This window comes from Mobula birostris, chromosome 3 (assembly GCF_030028105.1).
Source record: "Mobula birostris isolate sMobBir1 chromosome 3, sMobBir1.hap1, whole genome shotgun sequence".
NCBI classification, from domain to species: domain Eukaryota; kingdom Metazoa; phylum Chordata; class Chondrichthyes; order Myliobatiformes; family Myliobatidae; genus Mobula; species Mobula birostris.
In genome coordinates, this window is record NC_092372.1 from 156,726,925 (window position 1) to 156,753,506 (window position 26,582).

A 26,582-nucleotide genomic window follows, 5' to 3' on the forward strand; every position below is an offset into this window, starting at 1 on the left:
GCAAGTCATAATTGATACTGGTATTGTATTACGATGGAGGTGAAATACTAAAAACAACGGTATTCACTATAGAGATCCCTGCTGAGGCTAGTCCAAGGCTCCAGAATAGACATGTAAAGCAAAGTAACAAACAAGCTAGAGAATCAGATCCAAGTGAGGCATCTCTGAAAAGACATACATGGCTAGTGGAAGATCTTCTGCTATTAGTAACTGAATTAAAGGCATCACTTGGACAGTTACCTAATATGTTCAGTACTCAGGGACTACACACTATTTTGTAGACTGAATAATGTGAGAGAGCTGTTCACAGAAGTTTCAGGAAAACTTGAGTCTATAAACAAGCATAGTCAGTTCAGATGGAGAGATATGGCTCTGGGAGTTCGAAAGAAGACTTCTCCTTGCAGAGTTGCAGAGCCCTAGAGACAAGCCTCTGCCAAAAAGAAAAACATGTTCAACGTTGTACATTTGCTTACTAAAGCATCAGATTTTATGTACCCAGTCTCTGGAGTGTAAGTTGAACTTTGAAGCTTCTGACTGAGACATAGCCAATAAAAGAAAAGTCAAATACATTTAAAGCTAATGATGCATATTTCTCTGACTTTACTAATTCCCTTTTATTTTGAATTGGTATTTAATTTTCACCTCTCATACTTCATTTTACATCTCATTAGTGTTCTGCATTTTAATATCCATGAATAAATATTCTACCAATTTTTTTTCCAAAATTTTTCCAAATATTAAAGCCAGTTCAAAAAGAGTTAATAAAAAAAACAAAGAAAAGACAAAAGCCAATGCTCCAAATCACAGAAGAGCAGCATAAACCATCCTACTCCAATACAGCCATCTTGCCCAAGTCACATGACTGGAATAGCTATCATATTAGTCTGTCTCTCGTAACAGATTGAGAATCTTAATAGTATTTTAATGATTTTCCACAATTACCTATTAATAAAGGTCCTAATACATACATTATAATTGTGTTTCCTAGATAACTTAATTATTTAGATGTGCACTCACTTTTGCACATCTTTCAGTGTTATGGATTGCAGATTTTCAGGCCTAGTGATTTAACCCATTAATCCTTCCCTTTTGGTGCTTGTGAGTTTCTTTTATTAGTTAATTGTTTCCACCAATGCCAGTTGGGTGTTCAAGGAATATTACGCCAAACAAGGATAGTTCTAAATTAAGATCTGCAGCAATTTTCAATGTAAAGCATTCCTTTCCTATATGTAGCATTGTATTTTAGATATAGCCTTTTCATTATAACATAAGCCATGATAGACAAAAATATTTTGGACTTCCAAGGTAATATCTTTGATAGGTGTCAGCTAAATCAAAGGTTCAAAGGATCATTTATTACAAAGTTTGCTGTAAATACAGCATACAACTTTGAGATTCTTCTTCTCCAAATAGCTACGAAACAAAGAAAAACCATGTAAGTCAGTTCAGAGAGAAATGGCAAACCCTCCACCACCTGCACTAAAAAAGAACAACAACACAATCTGCAACCCCCCCTAAATGCCCTCCCCTGCACTAACACAACAAGAACATCGGCCCCCACATCCCCCTCCTTACTCTGGTGACCCTGGTAAGTCAGTGATTCTATTCTTCTTGCACAGGAATAAGGCATCAAGCAGTACAAAATAATTTTACTTGTGCTTTCAGTGTCGATCCAAATGCATCTTACTGAAAATGCAAGCAAAAACATCCAAAAATCCTGATGCTGGGAATCTGAAATAGAAAGAGAAAATAATGGAAGCAATTAGCAGGTGTGGGGCAGTAACATAATTAACATTCCAGATTAATAACCCTTTGTCAGTCCTGATAATAATTACCCATCTGAAATGTTACCTCTGTTCCTCTTGCTACAGATGCAACCCACCTTGTTGAAAATCCAGGTTCTGGTTATAGCTTTATCAACTGTGAAAGCAGACAGTGATGTTTCTGGGTGAGGTATCCCCTGTGCATCACTTGTCCAGACCTCTGCAAGTTGTACAGGCCATTGAGACAGAGTCTTGTGTCTGGCCCAAGTCTGTGTTGGCAATGGCAGAGATGATCAGTGATTCTAATCCAGTGTGCTTCAGGCAATGTAGGGAATGCAAATAAATTTAACGTTGTAGATAAAATATACACTCTGCTATTTCAGAATGCATGGAAAACTAACTTTACCAGTTATTGTTATGAGTGAGTGGTGGACATCCTCACTGTGAAAGACTTCTTAGGCTATCAACCTCTTTTATTAACTGCACCCAGGTCATCAGGTATTTTGCACAGTAGCTGCTTATTGCACCACCTCCTCTTATGCATATAAATGGTCATCATTTGGATGAAGACTCTTCCACTTGAAACATTAACCATTTCTCTTTCTACATATACTGCATGACCAGCTGGGTTATAACAGTGTTGTTTTGCTTTCATTTCAGATTTCTAGATCTGACTGTTTATTTATTGTCACCATATATTGATCACCACTGAGCTGTGGTGAAGATAAATAAGAAGGCCAATAATGAGGAATTTCATTCTGAATTACTAGCACAAAACAGTTGAAGTTATGATACACAATGCTATCATTACAGTGGCATTGTTTGAGAACATTTTGTAATTCCAATTAAATTTTTCCAAGTACAATTAAACATTTCTTTAAATGGTTTTTGCAGGTTCTTTAAAAACTGCAATGGGCCAGTAAAGCAGGCCCACTATCAAGTGGGCTCTTCATAGGATAAGCAAATTTGTAATCCAATCTGGGAGATGCATGGCTCATTGCACATTGTTTCCCTCCAAAGTAGCCAGCCTTGGAAAATTCTACTTTCACATTTTAGAGTCCATTCTTCAGAGGCACAGAGAAAGATGTTTGCAATACCTCTCACATTCTTTATTCCTCCCATGTCTGCTTTTGGCCATCTCCTTTTAATATAAGTCTTCTTTAACCCTTTTTTTCCATATCAACTTTCTTAATTTATCTTTCACCCTTCCAATTTGATATATCAGCTGGCTTTCCTTTATATGACAGGTCAGAATTTTATTGTGCAGTGAACTCTAAACTTACATACGATGAAAATGAAATATCAGTATTTTGATCAGACATGGACGCCTCTGGTTCACAGTCAATATGATTATATTTATTTGGTCTTGTTGCAATATTATGTATTTTACCATAATTTTTTCTTAAGATCATTTCCATTGGTGAACTGGTACTTATCTTCCCAGCTGTTCACAGGTAATTTAGCGTTTAGTATTCTGTTAGTTAGTTAACATTTGTTTGCTTGTCGCCTAAGACATGTTATAATTCAATTTTCCTTTTTCTAATTTGCGTATTAACTTAATTATGTTCCGCCTACTGGATCCCAAACTTCCCATGATCCCCTGTTTATTTCCACCCTATCTCCCTCCGATGCACTTGTTATTTATCCTTACTTTATTAATCAGAAGTTATCAGAGCAAAATATAAACAATTTAAATGATGTAATATCTATTCCCGTTCCTTTCATGAAAAAGAATCAGGGAAAGAAAAATATAAATTTATCAGATCTGTAACCCTTCAATTTTTCCAGGAAGATCTTTATGGCTCCCTGACTGAAAAGCACAGCTTTTAAGTGCAGGTTTTATATATCCGTATATAGCAGGTGGAAAGGGTTTTTCACCTCTTTTTTCCAGATAATATTGTCCTTGCCAGCAAAATACAGCTTTATAAAGCAGGTGAGAGTTTGTGCTTTGTGCCAATAGACAAGTGTTCAGGATTGAGGTGAATAGAAGATTTTCCCATAGTGCCAGACATACACTGTAAAATGCCAATTCTTCAATACTCTTATACATTAACAGATAGAAAACTGTGTAGGGAAGTGTATGGTCATGTACTTTGGCAGAAGAAATAAATGCACAGACTATTTTCCAAATAGGGACTGAACTTAGAAATCAGAGGTTCAAAGTACATACTGTATATTTCACAATATACAACCCTGACATTCATTTTCTTGCAGGGAATCACAGCATATAGAAAAAACACAATAGGATCAATGAAAGACCACAACAGAATTGGCAACTAATGTACAAAAGAGAACAAATTATGCAAATACAAAAATAATGAAAAAAGAAATATTATTATTAATAATAATAATAAATAAGCAATAAATATCAAGAAAGTGAGATGAGGAGTCCATAGGTTGTGGAACAGTTCAGTCATGGGTGAGTGAAGTTAAGTGAAGTTATCCCCTCTGGTTCAAAACCTGATCATTGAGGGGTAATAACTGTTGCTGAACCTGGTGGCATAGGTCCTGTGGCTCCTGTACATTCTTCCTGATAGCAGCAGCAAGAGGACAGCATGGCCTGGGTGGTGGGGGTCTTTGAGAATGGATGCTGCTTTCCTGTGACAATGCTCCATGTAGATGTGCTCAGTGGTGGAGAGGACTTTACCCCTGATGGACTGGACTGTTATTTTTTTGTAGGCTTTTTCATTCAAGGGCATTAGTGTTTCCATAACAGGCCATGATACAACTAGTCAATACACATCTGTAGAAGTTTGTCAAAGCTTTAGAAGACATGCCAAGTGTTCGCAACTTTCAAGAGAGTAGAGGCTCTGCAATGCTTTCTTCATAATGGTAATTACATGTTGGACCCAGGACAGATCCTCTCAAATGATAACACCAAGGAATTCAAAGTTGCTGATCCACCCTCTCCGTTTCTGATCCATGAGGACTGGCCCATGAACCTTCGGTTTCCTTCTCCTGAAGTCAATAATCAGCTGCTTGGTCTTGCTGACATTGAGTCATGGTGTCATTGAAAAGTACAGCACAGAGGCAGGCCGTTCAGCCCATTTAGTCAATGACAATCCATTTAAACTGTTCATTCCCATCAAACAGCACTGGGACCATAGCCCTCCATACCCCTACCATCTATGTGCCTATCCAAACATTTCTTAAACATTGAAATCAGGCTTGCATGACTAACAACTTGTTCCACATGCTCATGACCCATTCAGCGAAGAAGTTTCCCCTCATGTTCCCCTGAAACGTTTCACCTTTTATCCTTAATCTCTGACCTATGGTTGCAGTCCCACCCAATCTCAGTGGACAAAGCCTTCTTGCACTTACCCTATCCACACTGCTCATAATTTTGTATCACTCTATCAAGTCCCCTCTCAGTCTTCTATGTTCCAAGGAATTAAGTCCTAACCAATTCAATCTTTCCTTATAACTCAGGCTTTCCAGATATGGATTACCATTCTAATCTTCCAGAGGAACAATTTTGTCTTTTGCAATCCTTTTGCTTTTAACATATCTGTAAGATCCCTTAGGATTCTCCTTCACCTTGTCTACTAGGGCAACCTCATGCCTTCTTTTAGCCCCCCCCCCACCCCCTACTTTTTTCTTAAGTGTTCTCTTGTATTTCTTTTATTCCATAAGCATCTCATTTGTACCTACCTGCCTATAACTGCTATGCACCTTTTTTTTTCTTAACCAGGGCCTCGGTATGTTTTGAAAACCAAGGTTCCCTACAGCTGTTATCGCTATCTTTTATTCTGACAGGCACATTCAAGCTTTGTACTCTCAAAATTTCACTTTTGAAGGCTTCCCACTTAACAAGTACACTTCTGCGAGAAAGCAACCTGTCTCAATCCAAACTTGCTAGATCCTTTCTAGTACCATCAAAAATTGGTCTCTCTCCAATTTAGAATCTCAGCCCAAGGACCAGACCTACTTTTTTAGCATATTTACCATGAAACTAATGGTATCGTGATCACTAGATATAAAGTATTCCCCTTCACAAACTTCTGTCGCCTGCCCTCATTCCCTAATAGCAGATCAAGTATTGCACTCTCTTTCATTTGTACTTCTACGTACTGACTAAGGAAACTTTAAAGGTTGACAAACTCTATCCTATTTACTCCTTTTACAGTATGGGACTCCCAGTCAATATGTGGAAAGTTAAAATGACCACCTTCTGTATATCTTGCAACAGTCTGCGATCACTGTAACTTTGTTCCTCTAAATCCCTTGGACTGTTGGGCGGTGTTTAATAAAGCCGCATAAACATGGTCATAGCTTTTTTGTTTCTCAATTCCACCCATAACACCTACTAGACAAGTTCTCCAACCTGGCCTGAGTGAGCACTGCCATGACAAGATGTTATCCCACTGCCTTAAATCCCTCCCACTCTATCATGTCTAAAACAGCGAAATACCAAAATATTAAGCTGTCAGCCCTGCTTCTCCTGCAACCAAGTCTCACTAATGGCTACAATATCATAACCACAGGTGTTGATCCATGCCTTAAGCTCATCTGCCTTTCCTATGATATTTCTTGTATTCATATATACCCCACTCAGGACAACCTTTTGGTTCCTGACTTTGTCTGAGGTCTTAACAACCTCTCCACTAACTCCACTAACTATCCAGGCACCCTGGTCTTCTCCCACTGCATCTCTAGTTTAAACCCCACCATGCAGCACTAGTAAACTTGAGTGGGAGGTTGTTGTTGTGGCACCATTCAGCCAAATTTTCAATCTCCTTCCGATATGCTGATTCATCACCACCTTTGATTCGGCCAGTGATGGTGGTGTCATCAGCAAACTTAAATATTGCCCTGCAGTTGTGCTTAGCGAGTAGAGCAGGAGGCTAAGCACACAGCCATATGGTGTACATGTGCTGATGTTATAGGGGAGATGTTGTTGCCAGTCCAAATTGACTTGGGTCTGCAAGTGAAGAAATCAAAGATCCTGTTGCACAAGGAGGTCTTGATGCTTATTGATTAGTTCCAAGGGAATGAAAGTATTGAAAGTTGAGCTGTAGTCAATGAAGAGCATCCTGATCTATGCATCTTTGCTGGCTGGATATTCCAGGGTTGAGTTGAGAGCTAATGAAATGCCATCTGCTGTTGACCTGTAGGCAAATTGGAGCAGATCCAAGTCCGTTCTTAGTTAGGAATTGGTATGTTTCATTACCATCCTCTCAAATCACTTCATCACAGTGGATGTAATTGCTACTGGATGATAGTCATTGAGACACATTCTTTTCCCTTACTAATCAAGTCTGAATGCAGAATTCCCTGAAGTTTAACTTGCAAGTTGATTCTGTAATAAGGAAGGTAAATGCAATGTTCCCTTTCATTTCCAGAAGATTAGAATATAATAGCAAGCGTGTAATGCTGAGGTTTTGTAAGGGATTGGTCAGACCAGATTTGGGGTATTGTGAGCCGCTTTGGGCCTCTTATCTAAGAAAGGATGTGCTAGTATTGGAGAGGGTCCAGAAAATGTTTACAACCATGATGCCTGGAATGAGGAGCGTTTGATGGCCCAGGCCTGTGCTCAACGGAGCTTAGAAGGATGAGAGGCACTCATATTGAAATCTACTGAACATTGAAAGGCCTAGATGGAGTGGATGTGCACAAGATGTTTTCAATACTGGAAGAGTGTAGGACCAGAAAGCACAGCCTCAGAATAGAAAAAAATTGCTTAGAACAGAGATGAGGAGGGATTTCTTTAGCCAGAGGCTGGTGAATCTGTGGAATTCATTGTCAGAAATGGCTGTAGAGGCCAAGTCATTGGGTATATTTAAAGCAGAAGTTGAAATAGGTTCTTGATTAGCAAGGACATTAGCAAAGGTTACAGGGAGAAGGCAGAAGAATGGAGTTGAGAGGGATAATAATTCAGCCATGATGGAATGGTCGAGCAGATGAACTGAATGATCTAATTCTGCTCCCATGTCTTATAACCTTTTTCTATGGCTCCATTTCGAAGAGATTGCTGGCTGATACAGAATTTCCATTAGTGAGAACTTCATTGAAGCCACAGAATCTTCTCAGAAAGTCATTAATATCCATTCTTTTGAAATCCTAAAGCTAAGTGTGGCCTCCAATACTGCCACCATGAGGCCACTCTCAAGTTGGAGGAGCAACACCTCATATTCTGTCAGGGTAGCCTCCAACCTCACAGAATGAACACTGATTCCTCCTACTTCCAGGAGTTTCTCCCCCCTTCCCCTTCTCTCCCATTCCCCATTATGGCTCCCCATTTACTCTTTCTCTTCTCATCTCCCTTGGGTACCTTTCCTCCTTTCCTTTCTTCTGTGGTCCACTCTCTTCTCTGAACAGATTCTTTCTTTTTTAGACCTTTACCTTTTCCACCTATCACCTTCCAACTTCTCACTTCATCCCCTTTTCCCACCCATCTATCTTTCCCCTCACCTGGCTTAACCTAACACCTATCAGCTTGTACTCCTCCTCCACCGACCATCTTATTCTGGCTTCTTCCCCTTCCTCTCCTGTCCCAATCTCAGCCCAAAATGGCAACTCTTTACCCCTATCCATAGTTGGGCCCTGACCTGCTGAGTTCCTCCATTAGTTGTGTGTGTGTTACTGTACAAAAATTTCTGCAAGGGCTCTAGCAAATTCTTCCCTTGCTGTCCACACTATCATACAATATACTTTTCAGAGTCTGGGGATTTATCCACCTTTATGCACTCCAGCATACTCAACACCTCCTTTCATAATGTCAATATGATTGAGGCCATCACTGCTCTCTTCCTTGAATGCACTAATTTACATGACTTTCTCTACTGTAGGTATGGAAGTACTATCTCAAGACTTTGCTGATCTTACTTTGCTCCACATATAGAAGATTACCCTGATCATTAAGGGAATCTGTTCTGTGCCTAGTTACCAGTTTGTTTTTTATATGCTTAAGAATCTTACAGGGATCTCTTTGTAGTGTTCTTATAGGGGAATCTTATAGAATCTCAGCCTGGAAAGAGTCCCGACTGTGTGGAAAACATCATGTGTGGTCCCAGCATCTAAGAAGGGCCAACCAGAAGTCTTGAATGACTACCATCCAGTGGCCCTGTCCTCACACATCATGAAGACCCTAAAGAAGCTGGTCCTGGCTCATCTCCGACCCCTGATCAGATTTGCCCTCGATTCCCTGCAGTTTGCCTATCAAAAGTGCATTGGAGTCGATGATGCTGTTATCTACCCGCTGAATAGAACCTACTACTATTTGGATCAGCAGGGCAGCACTGTGAAGATCTTTTTTCTTTATTTCTCAAGTGCCTTTAATACCATACATCCCTTATTGCTGGGGGAGAAGCTCCATTCAGTGCAGGTTGGCACTTCCATTGTATCCTGGATAATGGACTGCCTGACTGGCAGACCACAGTTTGTGTGGCTTCAGACTGGAAGGTGACTGTATTGGCTCCCTTCCTGTTTACCCTGTATAACTTGGACCTTAGATACAACACGGTCATGTCCTCTGCAGAAATTCTCTGATGACTCAGCAATAGTTGGGTGTATAAAGGGAGGACAGGAAGATGGATACAGGGCCCAGATGGAAGACTTTGTCAAGTGGTGCAAGCTGAACTATCTGCAGCTCAATATCAATAAGACAAAGGAGAAGATAGTGGACTTTAGGAAGACTAAGCCTGCACTGCTCCTTGTTACTATTGATGGTGATGGTTGATGGGGGTGCAGCTGGATGACAGGCTTGAGTGGAGCACCAACATAGAGGCTGTGTACAAGAAGGGCCAGAGTCGCTTCTACTTCCTGAAGAGACTGAGGTCCTTTGGAGCATGCAGACCTCTTCTTCATATTCTACCAGTCTGTTGTCGCCAGTACAATGTCCTATGAGGTGGTGTGCTGGGGCAATGGCATCAACATAGGTGATGCTAACAGGTTCAATAAACTAATTGGAAAGTCTGGCTCTGTTATAGGAGTCAAAATGGACACACTGGAGACTGTGGTAGAAAAAAAGACCCTACTGAAAATCCCTGCAATTCTGGACAATGTTTCTCACACTCTGCATGCCAACTTGGCTGAACAGAGGAGCACTTTTAGTAATAGTATAGGACAATTGTGCTGCTCCGAAAAGCGCTATATGAGGTCATTCTTACCCTCAGCCATTAGGCTCTATAATGAGTCAACCCATAGCCAGGAAGTGATGATCCCCTCCTGTTAGACTCTTTGAGGTAACTTTTTTTTTTGTTCTTTCTTATTTCTCTTCTAATATTTGTGTGTCTGTGCATTTGAAATGCTACTGTGATGCTGTAATTTTCTTTGGGATCAATAAAGTTTCCATCTACCTACTGTCTACTTTATCTGCTAAGGATATCTCATGTCCCTTTTTTCCCTTGTAATTTTCTTCTTAGGTGTATTCCTACATCACTAATACTCAAAAGATTTACTTGATCCCTGCTGCTGATAAATGCCTCCTTATTTTTCCTAATCAGCCGTATCCTACACACTAACAGGAACATGTTAGTCCTGAACACTCCCTGTCTCACTTTTAGAAGCCTCCCTTTTGCAGATATCCCTTTACTTGTAAACATCCTCTCCCAATCAATTCTTGCCAGGTCCTGTCTAATTCCATCAAAATTATGGTCACTTGTCTCAAAATACAACCCCACTGTGGCACATCATCCACTTGCCCAGCCTCATTTCCTAAAGTTGATTGTAGCCTCTTCTCATGTAGAGCAATCTGCATATTACTTGACAAAACTTTCTTGGATGCACTTAGCCAATTTTGCACCATCTGATCCTAGTCAATATTAGGGAGACTAAAATCATCTGCTTTTATATTCATTCATTACCAATTCAAATATTGTATTTCAGTGCTATTGGCTACAGGTCATCTGACTGACCTTTAACACCTTCTTATTGGCTCTGATCCAAGCATGCATCCATTCATTGCCTTACTTCTGCAAGTGACAACTGATAATTTATGGTTCTTTGTTCTCTTCAGTAACCAGCTCAAATCATTCAGGCAGACACAGGCCGCAACATTCACAAACCTGCATGTTATATCTAATGAAAGAACTGCTCACAAACAACTTCTTATTTGGAAAGTATCTCTAGTCTAGCAGATTACCTGGGGCTTCATTGTGTCTACTTTAAAACGCTGATCAAGCTAAGCAACTTTAGTGGACGCACAGCAGCTTCACAAAGTGACAGCCTCCATCTCTTTTAAGCACATGGTGAGAACAGACAATTGGATTGCCTGCTTCTACTGTTCTTGTGACCTGAGAAATGTGCTCATGACTCGCTCCTTTCAGAGTGCCGACTGCGACACGGATCACTCTCTGGTTTACTCCGAGATCAGACTTCGGCGAAGAAGATGCACTGCACCAAGCCTCCAGGCAAGTAGCACATCGATGCCAGTAAGACACAACACCCAGATAAAGCTGCAGAGTTCATTAAGTCACTGGAGGATGCTCTCCTTGCAGACCCTCCAGACGGAGATGCTCAGCAGAGATGGGACTCTCTTAGGGACATTATCCACAGCACTGTACTCAAGGCCTTCGGGAAGAAACGGGGCAAGACACAGGACTTGTTTGAAGTGAGCTCAAGTAAGCTCACCGCTGTCATCGAGGTGAAGCGTGTTACACTACTAGAACACAAACACCACCCCACCCAGGCAACACTGCAAGCACTAAGGACAGCAAGAAGCAAGGCCCAGGAAACAGCCAGACGCTGTGCAAATGATTACTGGCTACAACTATGCGAAAGCATTCAGTCATCATTTGACACAGGCAACATCCGTGGAGTGTTCGAGGGGATCAAGAAAGCCATCGGGCCAACCCAGAGCAAGACAGCACCATTGAAAACCATAACAGGCGAGACCATCAATGACAAAGGCAAGCAGATGGAGATATGGTGGAGCATTACTCTGACCTCTTCTCCAGAGAAAACAGCATCTCGGTCAGCGCGCTAGATGCCATGGAATGCCTGGAACTTGATGCATTGCCGACTGCCGAAGAGCTGAGTAAAGCCATCGACAGCCTGCCCACTGGGAAGGCACCAGGATTGGATGGCATTCCACCAGAGGCCATCAAATGCGCCAAGGGCATCCTGCTAAACCACCTGCACGAACTACTGTGCCAGTGCTGCATAGAGGGAGCAGTGCCACAAGACATGAGAGACTGCAACATTGTCATCTTATATAAGAACAAAAAGGACAGAAGCGACTGTAACAGCTACAGGGAAATCTCCTTGCTGAGCATCGTTGGGAAGGTCTTCGCCCGCGTGGTCCTGAACAGACTGCAGAAAATAGCTGAAAGGGTATATCCCGAGTCTCAGTGTGGTTTCAGGTCAGAACGCTCCACAATCAACATGATCTTCTCCCTTCGACAGCTACAAGAGAAATGAAGAGAGCAAAAACAACCACTCTATGTCGCTTTCATTGACCTCACGAAGTCCTTCGACCTTGTGAGCAGAGACGGTCTGTTCAAAATCCTCGCCAGGATTGGTTGTCCCCCAAGGCTCCTCAGGATAGTTCAGTTATTCCACACAGACGTGAAGGGCATCGTTCAGTTCAAGGGCTCTTCTTCGGAGGCCTTCAGCATCCGCAGTTGTGTGAAGCAGGGCTGTGTACTTGCCCCCACCCTGTTTGGCATCTTCTTCGCAGACATGCTGAAGCACGCCTTTGGAACATCAACTGATGGTGTCTACCTCCACACCAGATTGGACGGGAGGCTGTTCAGTCTGTCCCGGCTGAGGGCAAAAACCAAAGTTCGTGAAGTACTCATCAGGGACATGTTGTTTGCAGATGACGCGGCACTGGCAACACACTCTGAAGAGCAACTGCAACGCCTCGTAGTCAGCTTCTCTAGAGCCTGCCAGGACTTCAGCTTGACCATCAGCCTGAAGAAAACCAACGTGTTGGGCCCAGGCGTTGAGCACCCTCCTGCCATTACCATCAACAACTACGAGCTGGAGATAGTTCATGAGTTTACATACCTTGGCTCTACCATCACGGACAGCCTCTCCCTAGACCCTGACATCAACAGACGGAACGGACGAGCAGCCTCAACATTCGCCAGGCTGACAAAGAGAGTCTGGGAGAACAGAAAGCTGACGACGCACACCAAAGTTGCAGTCTACAGGGCCTGCATCCTCAGCACACTGCTTTACGGCAGCGAGACCTGGAGCCTCTACTCCAGACAACAGCGGCGTCTCAACACTTTCCACCTTCGCAGCCTGAGACGCATCCTGGACATTAAGTGGACTGACCGAGTCACCAACAATGAGGTCCTGGCCCGCGCCCGGATACCCAGCCTCTTCACCCCGCTCCAACAACGCCGTCTCCGCTGGCTGGGCCATATACACCACATGTCAGATGAGAGGATCCTGAAAGACCTGCTGTACGGGGAACTGGCCTCCGGCAAGAGAGCACAAGGGTGGCCCCATCTTCATATCAAAGATGTTTGCAAGAGAGACATGAAGTCAATGAAAATGAACGTCGAGAGATGGGAGGACATCGCAAGCAATCGCTCTCACTGGAGGATGGAACTACGCAGAAGTCTAAAAAGAGGAGAAGAGAAGCTGAGGTTTACTGCTGAAGAAAAGTGCACTCGTCGGAAAAACAGCACCAAGACAACACTGGAGGACTGCACCTTCAAGAGCAGTCGATGCAGCCGAGACTGTCACTCCCGTGTGGGCCTCTACAGCCACAACAGGTGCTGCTGTAACACAACTGAAGCAAGGCCCTCCAGGCGCAGGTCCATGGTCTCGCGAGACTAACGGATGCCACTAAACCACCAAACTGTTCTTGATTCATTCAAACTCACTGATTTGTAGACTGTAGTTCTTTCTGGCCAACAAAGGTAAGAGGCGAAAGGTTTAAAAAGGATCTTGAAGATATTTTTCACACAGATTACATGTGGAACATATAATCCACATGATGAGTATATGCAATGAGCTGCCAGAGGAAGTGGTAGAGGTAGAAACAGTGCAGGTAGAAACACTTTAGAACAGGTTCATGGACAGTAGATTCATCCAGTAAACATTGGCTGAAAATCATCACAAGGGGCTAGAAATATCGGACAGTGTAAAGATGACATGCTCCTTCCGTTTTATTACTGAAAAGCCACGCACAGGTTGGATCCATCAATTTAGGCCCTGATGAATCAGTTTATAGAGCTATAGCACCTTATAAATATTGTTATGGTAAACATCGGATAACAATCTGATGTTTTGCTATGGTCTGCAAGGGCATTAGAATGTTTTTATGTCAGTACTGAGTTTCACAACTGAAGCTTTTTTACATCAGTTCTTCCACTAAAAGCATTATTTTACCCTTGGAAGCAAAAATGTTGGTAGAATTTGCAAAAGTAAACAGCAGAGTCTCAACCTGAAACAGTGAAAATTTAGGGGTTAATCTGGCCCAGTTCCAACTTTCCTTATGACTAACACAAAATTTGAGTTTTTATTTTGGCAGATGTGTCATATACTAATTACAGTTCTCTTAATTACATTCTTGGTTTGTCCATGGAAAAGCATCTAAAAGCAATAGCAAGATAAAATAAAGGTCATAATGCCAAGTAAAATAATGGTAATTGGACCCAAATATCTTGATGCTTTGAAAAGGAAATACAAATTGACAAGTTTCCAGTTCATTAGATTATTTTATACCAAGCATGTTAATTAATTCTAGTTATGTGAGATAATCATTTGTTTGTTATCTTATGCTGAGTAAATCAGACTTAATAATTAACAAAGTAAGGAATGTAAAAGATGAAATTGACAGTGAGAGCTTTGACAGATGTGCATATAAAAATAATGACTGGATAAAAAGTAGCTCTAAATGCTGCCATTTTTATATTTATAACATTTCTCTCTGCACAAATATTATTGAAGGTTTATATTCAAATATATATTCAATTGATTTCTAATGAGCTTTTGCCCGTGGAGAAAGTTACCATGGACTTAGCTTTAATGTGGCAAACAATTTTCACACTACAACTGCTCCCTGGACTCTTCAGATCTGTCTGCAACCCATTTTATAAATTCCATAAACTGCTTTATATAATTTATCATATATGGTCGAAATTGCACCATTTGTTCTCCATTTGATAGCCTTGCTGATACTACATGCTAGGCATTACATTACGCTGCCTCTCCACGCAATAGTCTATCACTAATGGCTACTTGTCTGAATTAAATGACCTTTGTGACCTTAGAATGACATAGGACTGTCGCAACACCATTATTTATAGCTAGAATAGAGATGATGAAGTCATTTCCTACATCAGTCATATCTTGATACCAACCTGCTACGTGTGACTAGGATTGATTTGTTTGTAATTGTACTTCTCCACTCACAGCGTTTTACTGGGGAAAGAAAGATGTGCTGATGTTATCAAGAAATGTGGCTGCATTTTTTGTAACTCTCTTTAAATATACTCTGTACACTATTTGTTGTAGTACACTTGAGTAATAGACCATTAGTTGGAAATTAGATTACACTTTCTTGGTGGACTGAAGCATCATCGAATGTAGTGACTGTGCCAGATTAGGTTCAAAGTTCAAAGTACATCTATTATCAAAGTATGTATACGTTATACAACCTTGAGGTTTGTCTCCCAACAGGCAGCCGTGCCACACAGAAACCCAAAAGAACCATTAGAAAAAGACTGTCAAACACTCAATGTTCAGAGAGAAAAAAAACACATCATGCCTAGAAAAAAGAACCCATAAAAAGAAGTCTGTTGAACAGCCATCATACAAAGAGTAACCCCAAGCAAATAGTGTTCTGAACCTAAGTCCGCAAAGAGTGTTCCATAGTTTAGCGCAAAGCTGAGTAAACCTCTTGGAGCAGAGATTTGAGTCGGCCCGTTCCTCACCTTGGGCCCCAGCACCCTGATCTTTTCAATCTCACCCAATGTCTAAATCTCCGTCCAAGTGTCGGGTTCAATGGCTCTGGGGCCAGAACCCCACCACCGCAATTGGGCCTGTTCCTGACCTTTCCAATTCAGCCCCACATTTAAATCTCTGCCCTGATCCGCTCTGGGGCCAGGACTCCACTGCCACCTCAATTTGGCCTGTACCCAACCTCTCCAATGCGGTCCGGCACTTAAATTGATCGAACCTTGGGTCTGCCTTACTCGCAGTGACAGGTGCACCACCTCACCTTGCCTCACTTCTGCCACACTGAATTGCCTTCAGTGGAAGTTAGAGGCTATTAATTGTGATGATCATTGTCCAGAAAAAGTGCGATTAAGTATTTAGTTGTTTTTTTGTTTAGTTAGCTAGCAGCCAGAAGTCACTGAGGTTCACCAGCGCCATCTTAAACCAGAAGTGAAACCTTCTTAAATGGAGATGAAGTGCCTCAACCTCAAAAACATTGCAATATTGGTTGAAATCAAGTGTGTAATAGCAGTCGCATGAATCCTGGCTCAACAGGTTTGAATTGTGACCAATTCCAGCAAGAGCAAAATCATTGTAATATATTTCCCTTGATCAATCCTTAAAGGCACAATCCCTTTGGCAACCAGGCACAAGGGAGAAGGATACTGCAGTGGAAATGGTCTTTGAAATTGTGCATTTTTTGTGCCTTCACTTCAAGGTCAGTTGCATGGTTTTGCTTCAGATTTGAATGACATAGATGACAAAATTATTAATGTGACAAAAACAGCACAAAACTAACTCTAAATGTTGACATTCTTATATGTAGTTGCTTGGCAAGCCAAGCAGTTGGTTTGTGCTTCCAGTAGGATGACAATTCAGCAAAATACAGCATTGTTTGTTCATTTATCACATCCTCCAAAAAGCATTTGTTGTTAATTTGTGCATAAGCTGGACACCAATATGCACATGGTCAGGCTCCAAAGAATATGGGTACTGCTTCGCAAAGTGGCCTAATGCTGGCAGAGTGGCCTTTTAAGTCTTGAATAGAGCTGAAGTGTAGTGCTACATGCCTCTAATTCCTTGACGGTCTCTGCCTGGATTGCTTTCTGGAATTGGTGTTGACTGAAACCTACACTGTTCAGCAATAGCTGCATTTGACACAGGGTAAACACCAAGTGTAATTAATGTGGATTGCGTCTGTAAATACCTGGTCCAATTTTGTCTGATTTGGCCCAGAAATAACGATTAGTTTTGGTTAAATTAAATTTTGAATCATGGGGCATGAAAAATAAATACCTTTTCATTTCTGTGCTTTGAGTCTTCTGTAGGGCCCTTCCCAATTCCAGATTATTGGCTTACTCGCTGCAAATTATTGGCTGTCATCATGGTGTGAATAGAACTCCAAAGAATGACTAATCACAAATAGGGTCATTATGTAGACTTTTTGATGCTCTGAGTATGAAATAGCATAATAAATCACTCTCTGTACACTAATGTAGCTAAGAGAGCTTGTGGTAATGATTTGATGCCACTGGGACAAGGACCTCTATTAAACTAACACCATTTGCTATAGTACTCCTGAGTAATAGACCACACTGTGTGAAGCACAGACAGAAGTCTGCTCTTGACAGAAAGAAGAAACCACCTTAACCACACACTCTCCCCAATTACCCATTCCAACACAGCTACCAGTCTCCCACCCTGGCCCCCGCCAGTACCAAACCTGATCTATTTAAACAAGTTTTCACATACTAGCAGAATAGCAGTATGCCACATTCTGACTGGGAATTTACATAGAACATATGATATCCAAGGTAGGGGAGCCTGAAGACATGTACTCTACTAATTAGAAACACCCTCTTCCCGTCCACCATCAAATTTCTGAATGATTCCTGACCTCATGAACACTACTCCATTATTCCTTATTTTGCACTATGTAGTTATTTTGCAATTTGTTGCCTTTGCATGGTATTGCTGCAAAAAAAAAACAAATTTCACAAAAGATAAGCCAGTGATAATAAACCCAATTCTGATTCTAATTTTGAAAGGAGCCCTTTCTGTGCAAGAACTGGGACCCCTGATGGTCATACACTAGGCAGTATTGGTGGGGAAGTGTGAAGTAGAGAAAAGGCCGTCTGGACAGAAAGACCAGAACAGGTGGCGGTAGGTAATCCACTGAGTACCTCCTGTATCTAATAACATGGCAACTAAGTGTATGTCATGGTCTTCTGCCTCTGTAGCCCATCCACTTCAAGGTTTGACATGTTGTGCATTTAGAGAAGCTGTTTTGTACATCACTGTTGTAAATCGTGGTTATTTGAGTTACTGTCACCTTCCTGTCAGCTTGAACCAGTCTGGCCATTCTCCTCTGACTTCTCTCATTAACAAGGTGTTTTTACTCACTGAACTTCTGCTCACTTGCTGTTTTTTTGTTTCTCACACCATTCTCTGTAAACTCTAGAGACTGTCGTGCGTGAAAATCCCAGGAGATGAGCAGTTTCTGAGATACTCAAGCCACCTCATCTAGCACCAACAAAGTTTTCATGGTTAAAGTCATTTAGATCATATTTTGGGGCCATTTTGATGTTTGGTCTGAACAACAACTGAACCTCTTGAGCATGTCTACACACTTTTATGCATTGAGTTGCTGCCAAATGATTGACTGATGAGATATTTGCATTAACAGGCATGTGTATCAAAAAACGTGATCACTGAGTGTACATGTGTGAGCTGGAGGTGCACTATATCCTGTTTTCCAAAATTCTCACTGCTTTTGCAGTCAGAGCTGCAGGTGGAGAGCTGTACTTGTATTCCTCTTCCTGAGGCAAGGAAGGTCACAAGGCCGTCAGTGTCATCACCCATGAATCATTCCAGGAGCACATACAAATATCAACTGCATTGGCAAATTTTGCAATGCACCACTGGATAACGCTCCTTAAGGAAAGGAAAATTCATTTGCTTATGTAGTGAGTTACAGGTAGCTCAGATGCATGTTTTCCAAATTTAATGGATCTTCTCCAATGCAGGAGGTATTAGAAAGCTCATGCATTGTGGAATTCTGCATCAAATCCCAACCTGTACTGGAAGGACATGGGTTTTACTAAATACAGGTGGCTATGATGGGAAAAGCTCTGTAATTAGAGAACAGAAATACTCTTTCTCTCTGAAGCATTTTTCTGTGTTTGTTGCTTCTGCTCCTCAAATCTGGTCCAAAGCGTGGTGTTTGAAGGATAAGGATTCTTGGCTCTTGATTACAGACATGGCTCAGCACCAGGGCCCTGAGCTATTCCAGTAAAAGCACTGTGACAATTACAACCTGGTATCATTGCTGCTCCCCCAGGATATAAGCTCAGCAGAAAAAAAAATAAAATTAAGAATAACAAAAATAGGTGTTAGAAATCTGAAATAAAAGCAACAAGTTAGGCATCATCTGGGGAGAGAGAAACAGAGTTAATGAACCTTCTGATGAAAACTCTGTTCTTTCTCCACAATCTGCTGCCTGACCTGCTAAATGCTTCTGGCAGTCCGTGTCCTTGCCTCCCGACACTGTTGAAGGAAGATTTCCAGGAGATCTGTGACTCCTTCAATGTCTACATGAAGATTCTTTTCCAGAGACATGAGAGCAGCAATCTGAGCTGGTATGCCAGAAGTCTCGCCTTCCACTGCAGTATTCATAAGTTGTGTGGCTAATACCTGTGCTGCACTGAAAATTAAATCCTTTTTCTGGTTTATCAGGTGCTTCATGATCTGATATAGAACAAGAATGTAAAACACTGCAGAAAGTGTGGGCTCACCCCTGTACAACCCTCCCCAGTCTCAGTAGTATCTACATGAGGTGCTACCTCAAGAAGGTAGTATCAATCTTCAAAGATTCCCACTATCCAGGCCAGGCCATCATGCAGGAGGTACAGAAGCCTGAAGTCCCACACAACCATGTTCAAGAACATTTGCTTCCCTTAAAACATTCAGCTTTTGAACTAACTTGTAGAATCATAATCAGTATAACAACACTATGTCCTCTTTGATCATTTGCATTACAGTAGGATTTGCTGAGTTTCTCCACCATTTTGTTACAATGGACATTGTTTCTTTTGTTCTAATTGTGTTCTCTCTTATTAAAAGTGTGTTAATGTTTTTCTTGTGAATGTTAGTTATCTGCTGCTGTGGACCTTGATGCTGCTGTAAGTTTTTTCATCGCACCTGTACATACACATACTAGTGCATTTGATCATAAACTAGACTTTGACTTTTGATGCTACATCTCAGACCTACTGTAGATGCATCCCTGTATCTCTGAGTACAAATGACTTCTCCAACCTCATCCATACAACTGTCCAGAAATATAGCTGTAAAGTGAGGCACCCACTTTGTTCTCACCTATCTTCATTTCCAGTGGACTTCCAAAGGCTTTGGAAGAGTTGTCAGTACTGGTTGGAGGCTATTAGTACCTCACTTTTAAATAGTAAGGACTCAGCTTCAAAGTTCCCAAACAACCTTCACGGGTGCATCCCACACTTGAAGCTGCAACCCATAGATAAATGAAAGTGCAATAGTTTTGTGTCAATCTAAACTCTTAATCTGTGTTCTCAGTTTCTTCACTTGATTAGATAGAATGGTGTTTAGAAATCTCCCAGGAACAGGACATCTTCTCTACCATCTAACTCTGATTTGCCCAGCTACCTAAAACTGATATTTCAGGCAGTCAACTTTTGTACAAGGTGGAATAAAGATGCCTTTGTTCATTGTGCAAATCTGCTTTTACTAACCAATCTTGTAACTTCATTCCTTAACAGTTTTAGAGGGAAATAAATCTGTGTTCAAGGATTTTAACAACCCTTAAAAGATACATGATATGAGCTACCATGGTAAATGTGAAATGAACAACAATGATAGGCCAACTCAACAACCTTTTGTGACTCAAATATTGATATATTTTATTGCATTTACAGAATTCAGATCTGCTGTATCAATGTTAAATTTCAAGTTTACTCAAGGTAAAATAATTTCAAATCAAACAAAAATTCACATCACCCTGTGAATTACCACAATATTACTTCTAAGTTTTCATCAGTTAGGCTAATTAAAATATGTCCTACATAAGATAAATTACCTTCTTCCATTAAGGAGTTAATTAAGAAGCATTTAGAAGAGTTCACATTTAAATCAAAGTTTCTGATGATATTGTACAGCAGGTTGAAATGAACAGGGTAGTAATTTGACAAGTTTTGGTCCAAAGTATACCGATAACCTAATTAGCTGTACACTAATTAAAATTTCCCAGAGAGATGCTTGTACATATTTGGTATTCTTTTTCTCTTTTGTCTCTGCTGTTTATTTTGTTTAAGCTTTTCTCCTAAAATCTGCTTCAGCCTGATCTTGTGTTTTTGCTGGTTGTCTTTCCTCTAGCTAGTCACTTCACTTTTTGCTGCTCCTATCTTGTGCTGTTGTACGCCTGTGGCACCGAGTACTCCTGGCTACATAGAAGAAAGGGAAAGAAACAGTGAATGGCAGTAACAGTACTTCATGTTCTGTAGATTACCTGGTTGCTTTTCTTTATTGTTAACATGATTTGGTTTCTTTTTTTGCACATTGGATGTATGACTGTCTTTGAGGTGTGGGTATTTATCATGAGTTCTATTGCGTTTCTTTGTTTTGTGGCTGCCTGCACGAAGATGAATCTCAAGGTTGTATATGGTATACATACTTTGATAATAATTGTACTTTGAACTTTGGTCAAGGATACTGTGTGAATTTTAACTCCCAATGTAGTGTAAATGGTTTGGGTCACAGTGGAGGTCCTATCAATGGTAGGAAAATATCCTACAGTGCAGTTGTGAGATTTAAAGCTATTTTATGAATTACTTTTTAGTATAGGATACTTTAGAGATTCAAACAGGTAAAAATGCCTGGCATTTCGATTCAGTTTAGATTCTGCTGTTTAAAAGCAGATTCCGAACTGGCTGCCCCACAGGAAATGAACTGGAACACAAGTCCTTGCCAGGTCTCACCCTCAATGTCACCCTGTGATTTGGTTGCATCATGCTGTATGTCACAGAATGAGTTGAAGGGTTTGCAGAGCACCATTTTCCATGCCAGAAGGAGAAAGGCACCTGCCATGATCATGGCACAATGCGAGAGGAATTTGTTGCAGAGGGGAGCAGATGCATGTTATCTTTGTTCCGGGTTCAACATTACATGTGCTTTAATAACCATATCAGATGGAGGTGGCTGTGCACCGTGGCACATTTCCCCCATCTCCTGATGTGTGTATTACTCCAGCCAGTTCTGCTGGCCCTCTCTGGTTTTCTCCTGTTACGTACTTCAGTTCATGACACAAAGCAGCTTGCCTTGCAATGTGAAAACCAGTCTGGCTCCACACTCCCCGATATATCCAGTCATCATTGCCATCTAACCTATTCTTTGTACCCAGTTGTGTCTCTGCTTCAGGGTTACTAGTAGTAGTAGTAGAGGAGGCCATACAAAAGACCGCGTTATTAAGCACCTTCACTCCATACGCCACAACAGGCGAGATTTCTTGGTGGCCATCCATTTTAATTCCATTTCCCATTCTGATTCCATCAAATCAGTCCATCGTCTCCTCTACTGCCACAATAAGGCCACTTTCAGGTTGGAGAAGTAACACCTCATATATTGTCTTGTTAGCCTCCAACCTGATGGCATGAACATCTATTTTTCAAACTTCTTGCCTCTTCCTATTCTCTCATTTTCTATTCCCTATTCTGGCTACCCTCTTGCCCCTTTTCTTCTCACCTGCCCATCACCTCTCTCTGGTCCCCCTCCTCCTTCCCTTTCTCCCATGATCACCCTCCTTTCCCACCAGTTAGCTTCTTCTTTAGCCCTTTACCATTTCCACCTATCACTTCCCACCTTTTCACTTCATCCACCCTCCTTCCCCCTCACCTGGTTTCACCCATCTCCTGCCAGCATGTATTCCTTCCCCTCCCTACACCTTCTTATTCTGGCTTTCACATTAGACCATAAGACACAGAAGCAGAATTAGGCCATTCAGCCCATTAAGTCTGCTCCACCATTCCATCATGGCTGATTCTGGATCCCACTCAACCCCATACCCCTTCCTTCTCACCATATCCTTTGATGCCCTGACCGCTTAGGAAACTATCAACTTCTGCTTTAAATATCCCCATGGACTTGGCCTCCACTACAGTCTGTGGCAAAGCATTCCACAGATTTGCTACCTCTGGATAAAAAAATTCTTCTTTCATTCTCTTCTAAAAGGCTTCTTCCCCCTTCCTTTCCAGTCCTGATGAAGGTCTCAGCCAGAAATGTTGATCATTTATTCCTCTTCATGAAAGCCTGACCTGCTGAATACCTCCAGCATTTTATGTGTGTTACTCTGGATTTCCAGCATTTGCAGAACCTCTTTTGAGTTTATACCTTTTCTAGTGTGTGTTCTTTGACTGTGACTTCAGCCCAATTAAAACTCATTGCCCAAATTCTGGTCATCTTATAAAGAACCATTTTAGTTTGCTTGATGTTCCCCATTAATCTCCTCTCCTCCTGCACAAGCAAATGTGAAATGATCATCTTCTGAGTCTAGTAAAGATATTTGTATAAGTTTTCACCCCCCCTTAATATTCGTCAACTATTATTCTGAAGATTCTAGCCACTCCTTTAATCAATGTATCGCCATTAGACTATTTCCATATTTCTGTTACAAATAGAAAATTGTACAGCATATGTTGTAAACTTTTAATAAGTCACATATCAGAGAAAAAAAGTTAATCATTTTAGGCTAATGATCTTTCATCAGAACTCTGACAGTCTTGACCTCTGATGGGATAACCACGTTTTTTTGTAGACATGCCACCTTATGCAACAAATAGATGTTCCAATCATTTCTGGCTTTTTTCATTTAAGCAATCCTTTAGAGGTGACCATTTTCCAAATATTGTAGCAGAAATTGTACGCCCACAGATATACAAATCAAGCCCACTGACTAATTGCATCTTATCTATTTGAGAAACAAATTTTCGCTGTAAAGAGACTAACATTAAAATTTTAGTAACTGGGAAGGACTCATTGTTTTAGTAATAAGAAATGCACCATGATTATTACATGAGTTTTAAGAAGGTAGTTCAGGGATCTTTTGCTCCTGTGTGGTTTTTGTCCTAAGGTTGTTTTACTTTGATTCAAAGCCATTATTGAGCATCCACCATGTAATTGCCCTCAAAGATGCTTTTGTTTACAGCCCACCCTGTCTGTCAAGCAAAGGACATTGTAAGGTTGATTTTAATACCTGAGGCGAGGGTTGTTTATATATCTATTTTAATAACAGTGCACTCAAATACATTTTATGATATGATCTTAAACAAAAAAAATTGCTGCTGGAAATCATCATGATAAAATAACTCAATGCTTCTTCTGAAGATAAATTCTAAGCGTTCTGACACATACAAAATATTGACTGGTACAATTATTTACTTTTATTTTACTTTCCTGTTGATTCTATTTATTGCTGATTGTTTCCTTGGATCTTCAGAGGACCTTTGACAAGGTGCCACTCATGAGGCTTCTAAGTAAGATAGGAGCCTATGATATTACAGAAAAGATACTAGAATAGACAGAATATAGGCTGACTAGCAGTAGTCAAAGACTGGGAATAAATAGGTGCTCTTCTGGTTGGATGTTGGTGAGCAGTGGGGCTCTGCAGGGTCAGTGTTTTTCACAGTATATGTTAATGATGTGGTTGACAGAACTGATGAACAAGTTTGTGAATGATACAAAGACAGGTGGAGAGCCAGGTAATGTTGAGGAAGCAGGGAGCCTTCAGAAGAATTGGAAAGATTAGGAAATGGGCAATTTAGGGAAGTTTATAGTCGTGCTCTTTGGTAGAAGGAATAAAAGTGTTGTCTATTTTTGTAAATGGGGAGAAACTTCAGAAATCAGAGGTACAAAGGGTCTTGGGAGCCCTCATGCAGGATTCCCTAAAGGTTAACTTGTTGGTTGAATTGATAGTGAGGAAGGCAAATGGAATGTTTTTTAATCATTTTCAGAGAACTAGCATATAAAAGCAAAAATGTAAGGCTGAGGATTTTTAAGGCATTGGTCAAATGCACTTGGAGCATAGGGAGCAGTTTTTGGCCCTTTATCTAAGAAAGGATGTGCTAGCATTGGGGAGGGTCGAGAGCAGTTCACAAGCATGATCTTGAGAATGAAAGGGTCAACATATGAAGAAAATTCGATAATTCTTGGCTTGTAAACACTGGAGTTTAGAAGAATGGTGGGGAGAGGGGTTGTAGATCTCCTTGAAATCTACCAAATATTGAAAGGCCTAGATAGAATTCAAGTTTATTGTCATTCAACCATACACCTGTATACAGCTAAATGAAAGAATGTTCCTTTGGGACCAAGGTGCAAAGCACATTACAGATATCATACAAAATGATATTAACACATTCATTTTAACAGACAATAAAATAATTCTGTATGTGTATATATATATATTTTGATATAAAGTGCACATACGGAATCTAGTTAAATATACAACAGTATAATGCTACTGGTGTCATCGTAAAGCTGTCATGGTCCGGATCGGGGTTCCTTTAAATTTACCTTGTTTATGTTACGATCCGGACTGTTGATTCCCTGTTTTCCTGTGTCCCTCGACTTTGGTGATTAGAGGCAATTAACGTTCGGCTGAACCGGTAGTTTATAGTCTCCGGCTTTCAGCCGTTTGGCGCAGGAGCGTCTGCAAAGTCACCAAGGTACGGCGTGCCAATGTCATCTGGCCGGAGCAAGCCTAATCTCCGCCCAAGGCGAGTGCCGGTAATTCACCCTTCCTCACCGGAGCACCCCTGTCTAGTTACCCGGCTAAAGCGAGCTGCAAAGTTTCCTCACTGAGGTGGGTCCGTCAGTTAATCCGCCGGAGGGAATCAAGAACCGCTGTCTACTGTTCCTGGGCCGAGTTGAGAGCTCGCCACTACCCAGAAGCACCAAGTCAAGTCCTGGCCCTGGCGGCATCCTAGCACCAAGTCAAGTCCTGGCCCTGGAGGTCTGTGATCCCTGTCCTACCCCCTTGTCTGAATCCCTTCTCTGCCCCTCTCGCCTCTAGCCCTCGTCTGCAGCCCCCGCCTGCACTTTGGTCTAGTTCCATCACCGGAGCTAGATAGGTACTGTCTGGTGTTCATTCATGTTGGTCTTGTCTTGTCTTGTCCTCGCCTCCGTGGGGTAAGTCTGGCCATCTTGCCGTTGCCCCACGGGGAGTCATGTCTTGTCCTGTCCTTGCCTCCGTGGGGTAAGTCAGGCCGTCTTGCCATTGCCCTGCATGAGTCCCAGCCCTATGTCCTGTAGCTAAGGAGGGGTCCCGGCTCTCTGTTCTGTGTGCAAGTCCCGGCCTTATGTCCTGTACCCAAGGAGGGGTCCCGGCTCTCTGTTCTGTGTGTGAGTCCCGGCCCTATGTCCTGTACCCAAGAAGGGGTCCCGGCTCTCTGTTCTGTGTATGTGTCCATGGTTCCAGGTACCTGCTCTCCTGAGACCGAGGCTCTGTTTTCCATGATCCTCCTCTCTCTAGCCCATGTCATGTCCATGCCTGGTTCTGGGGTCCAAGCCTGAGACAAGACCCAGGTACTGGGTCCTTGCCCAGTCTCGGGCTTGGAGTCCATACCCTAGCCTCTTCATGTCTCCTCTAGTTCTGGGAGCCGATTCCGAGTCCAAGCCCAGACCCTTGGTCCCAGCCTAGTCATAGTCCTGAGTCCTTATCCTGTTCGCTATTCCTGCTTCTGTCTTGCTCTCCTGGTATCGTACAATAAACTAAACCTAAGTAACCTCACAAGATGTGTCTTGCATTTGGGTCCACCCTTGCTCCCAAAGCCCCAACCACTGTGACAAAAATAATGTGTGCTGGGTGGTAGCAGAGTGTTCAGAAGGCTCACAGCCAGAAGAAAGAAGCTGTTACACAGCATAACAGTCTTTGTTTATATACAGTGGTACCTTCTG

The 26,582-nt window shown here is 41.6% G+C and overlaps 1 protein-coding gene across 1 annotated transcript in view; it reads left to right on the top strand.

The window, feature by feature from the left end:
- The window catches only part of vwc2 (von Willebrand factor C domain containing 2), a 166,039-nt gene that overhangs the window by 110,624 nt on the left and 28,833 nt on the right, over window positions 1-26,582 (top strand). The gene's annotated exons all lie outside the window — the stretch shown is intronic.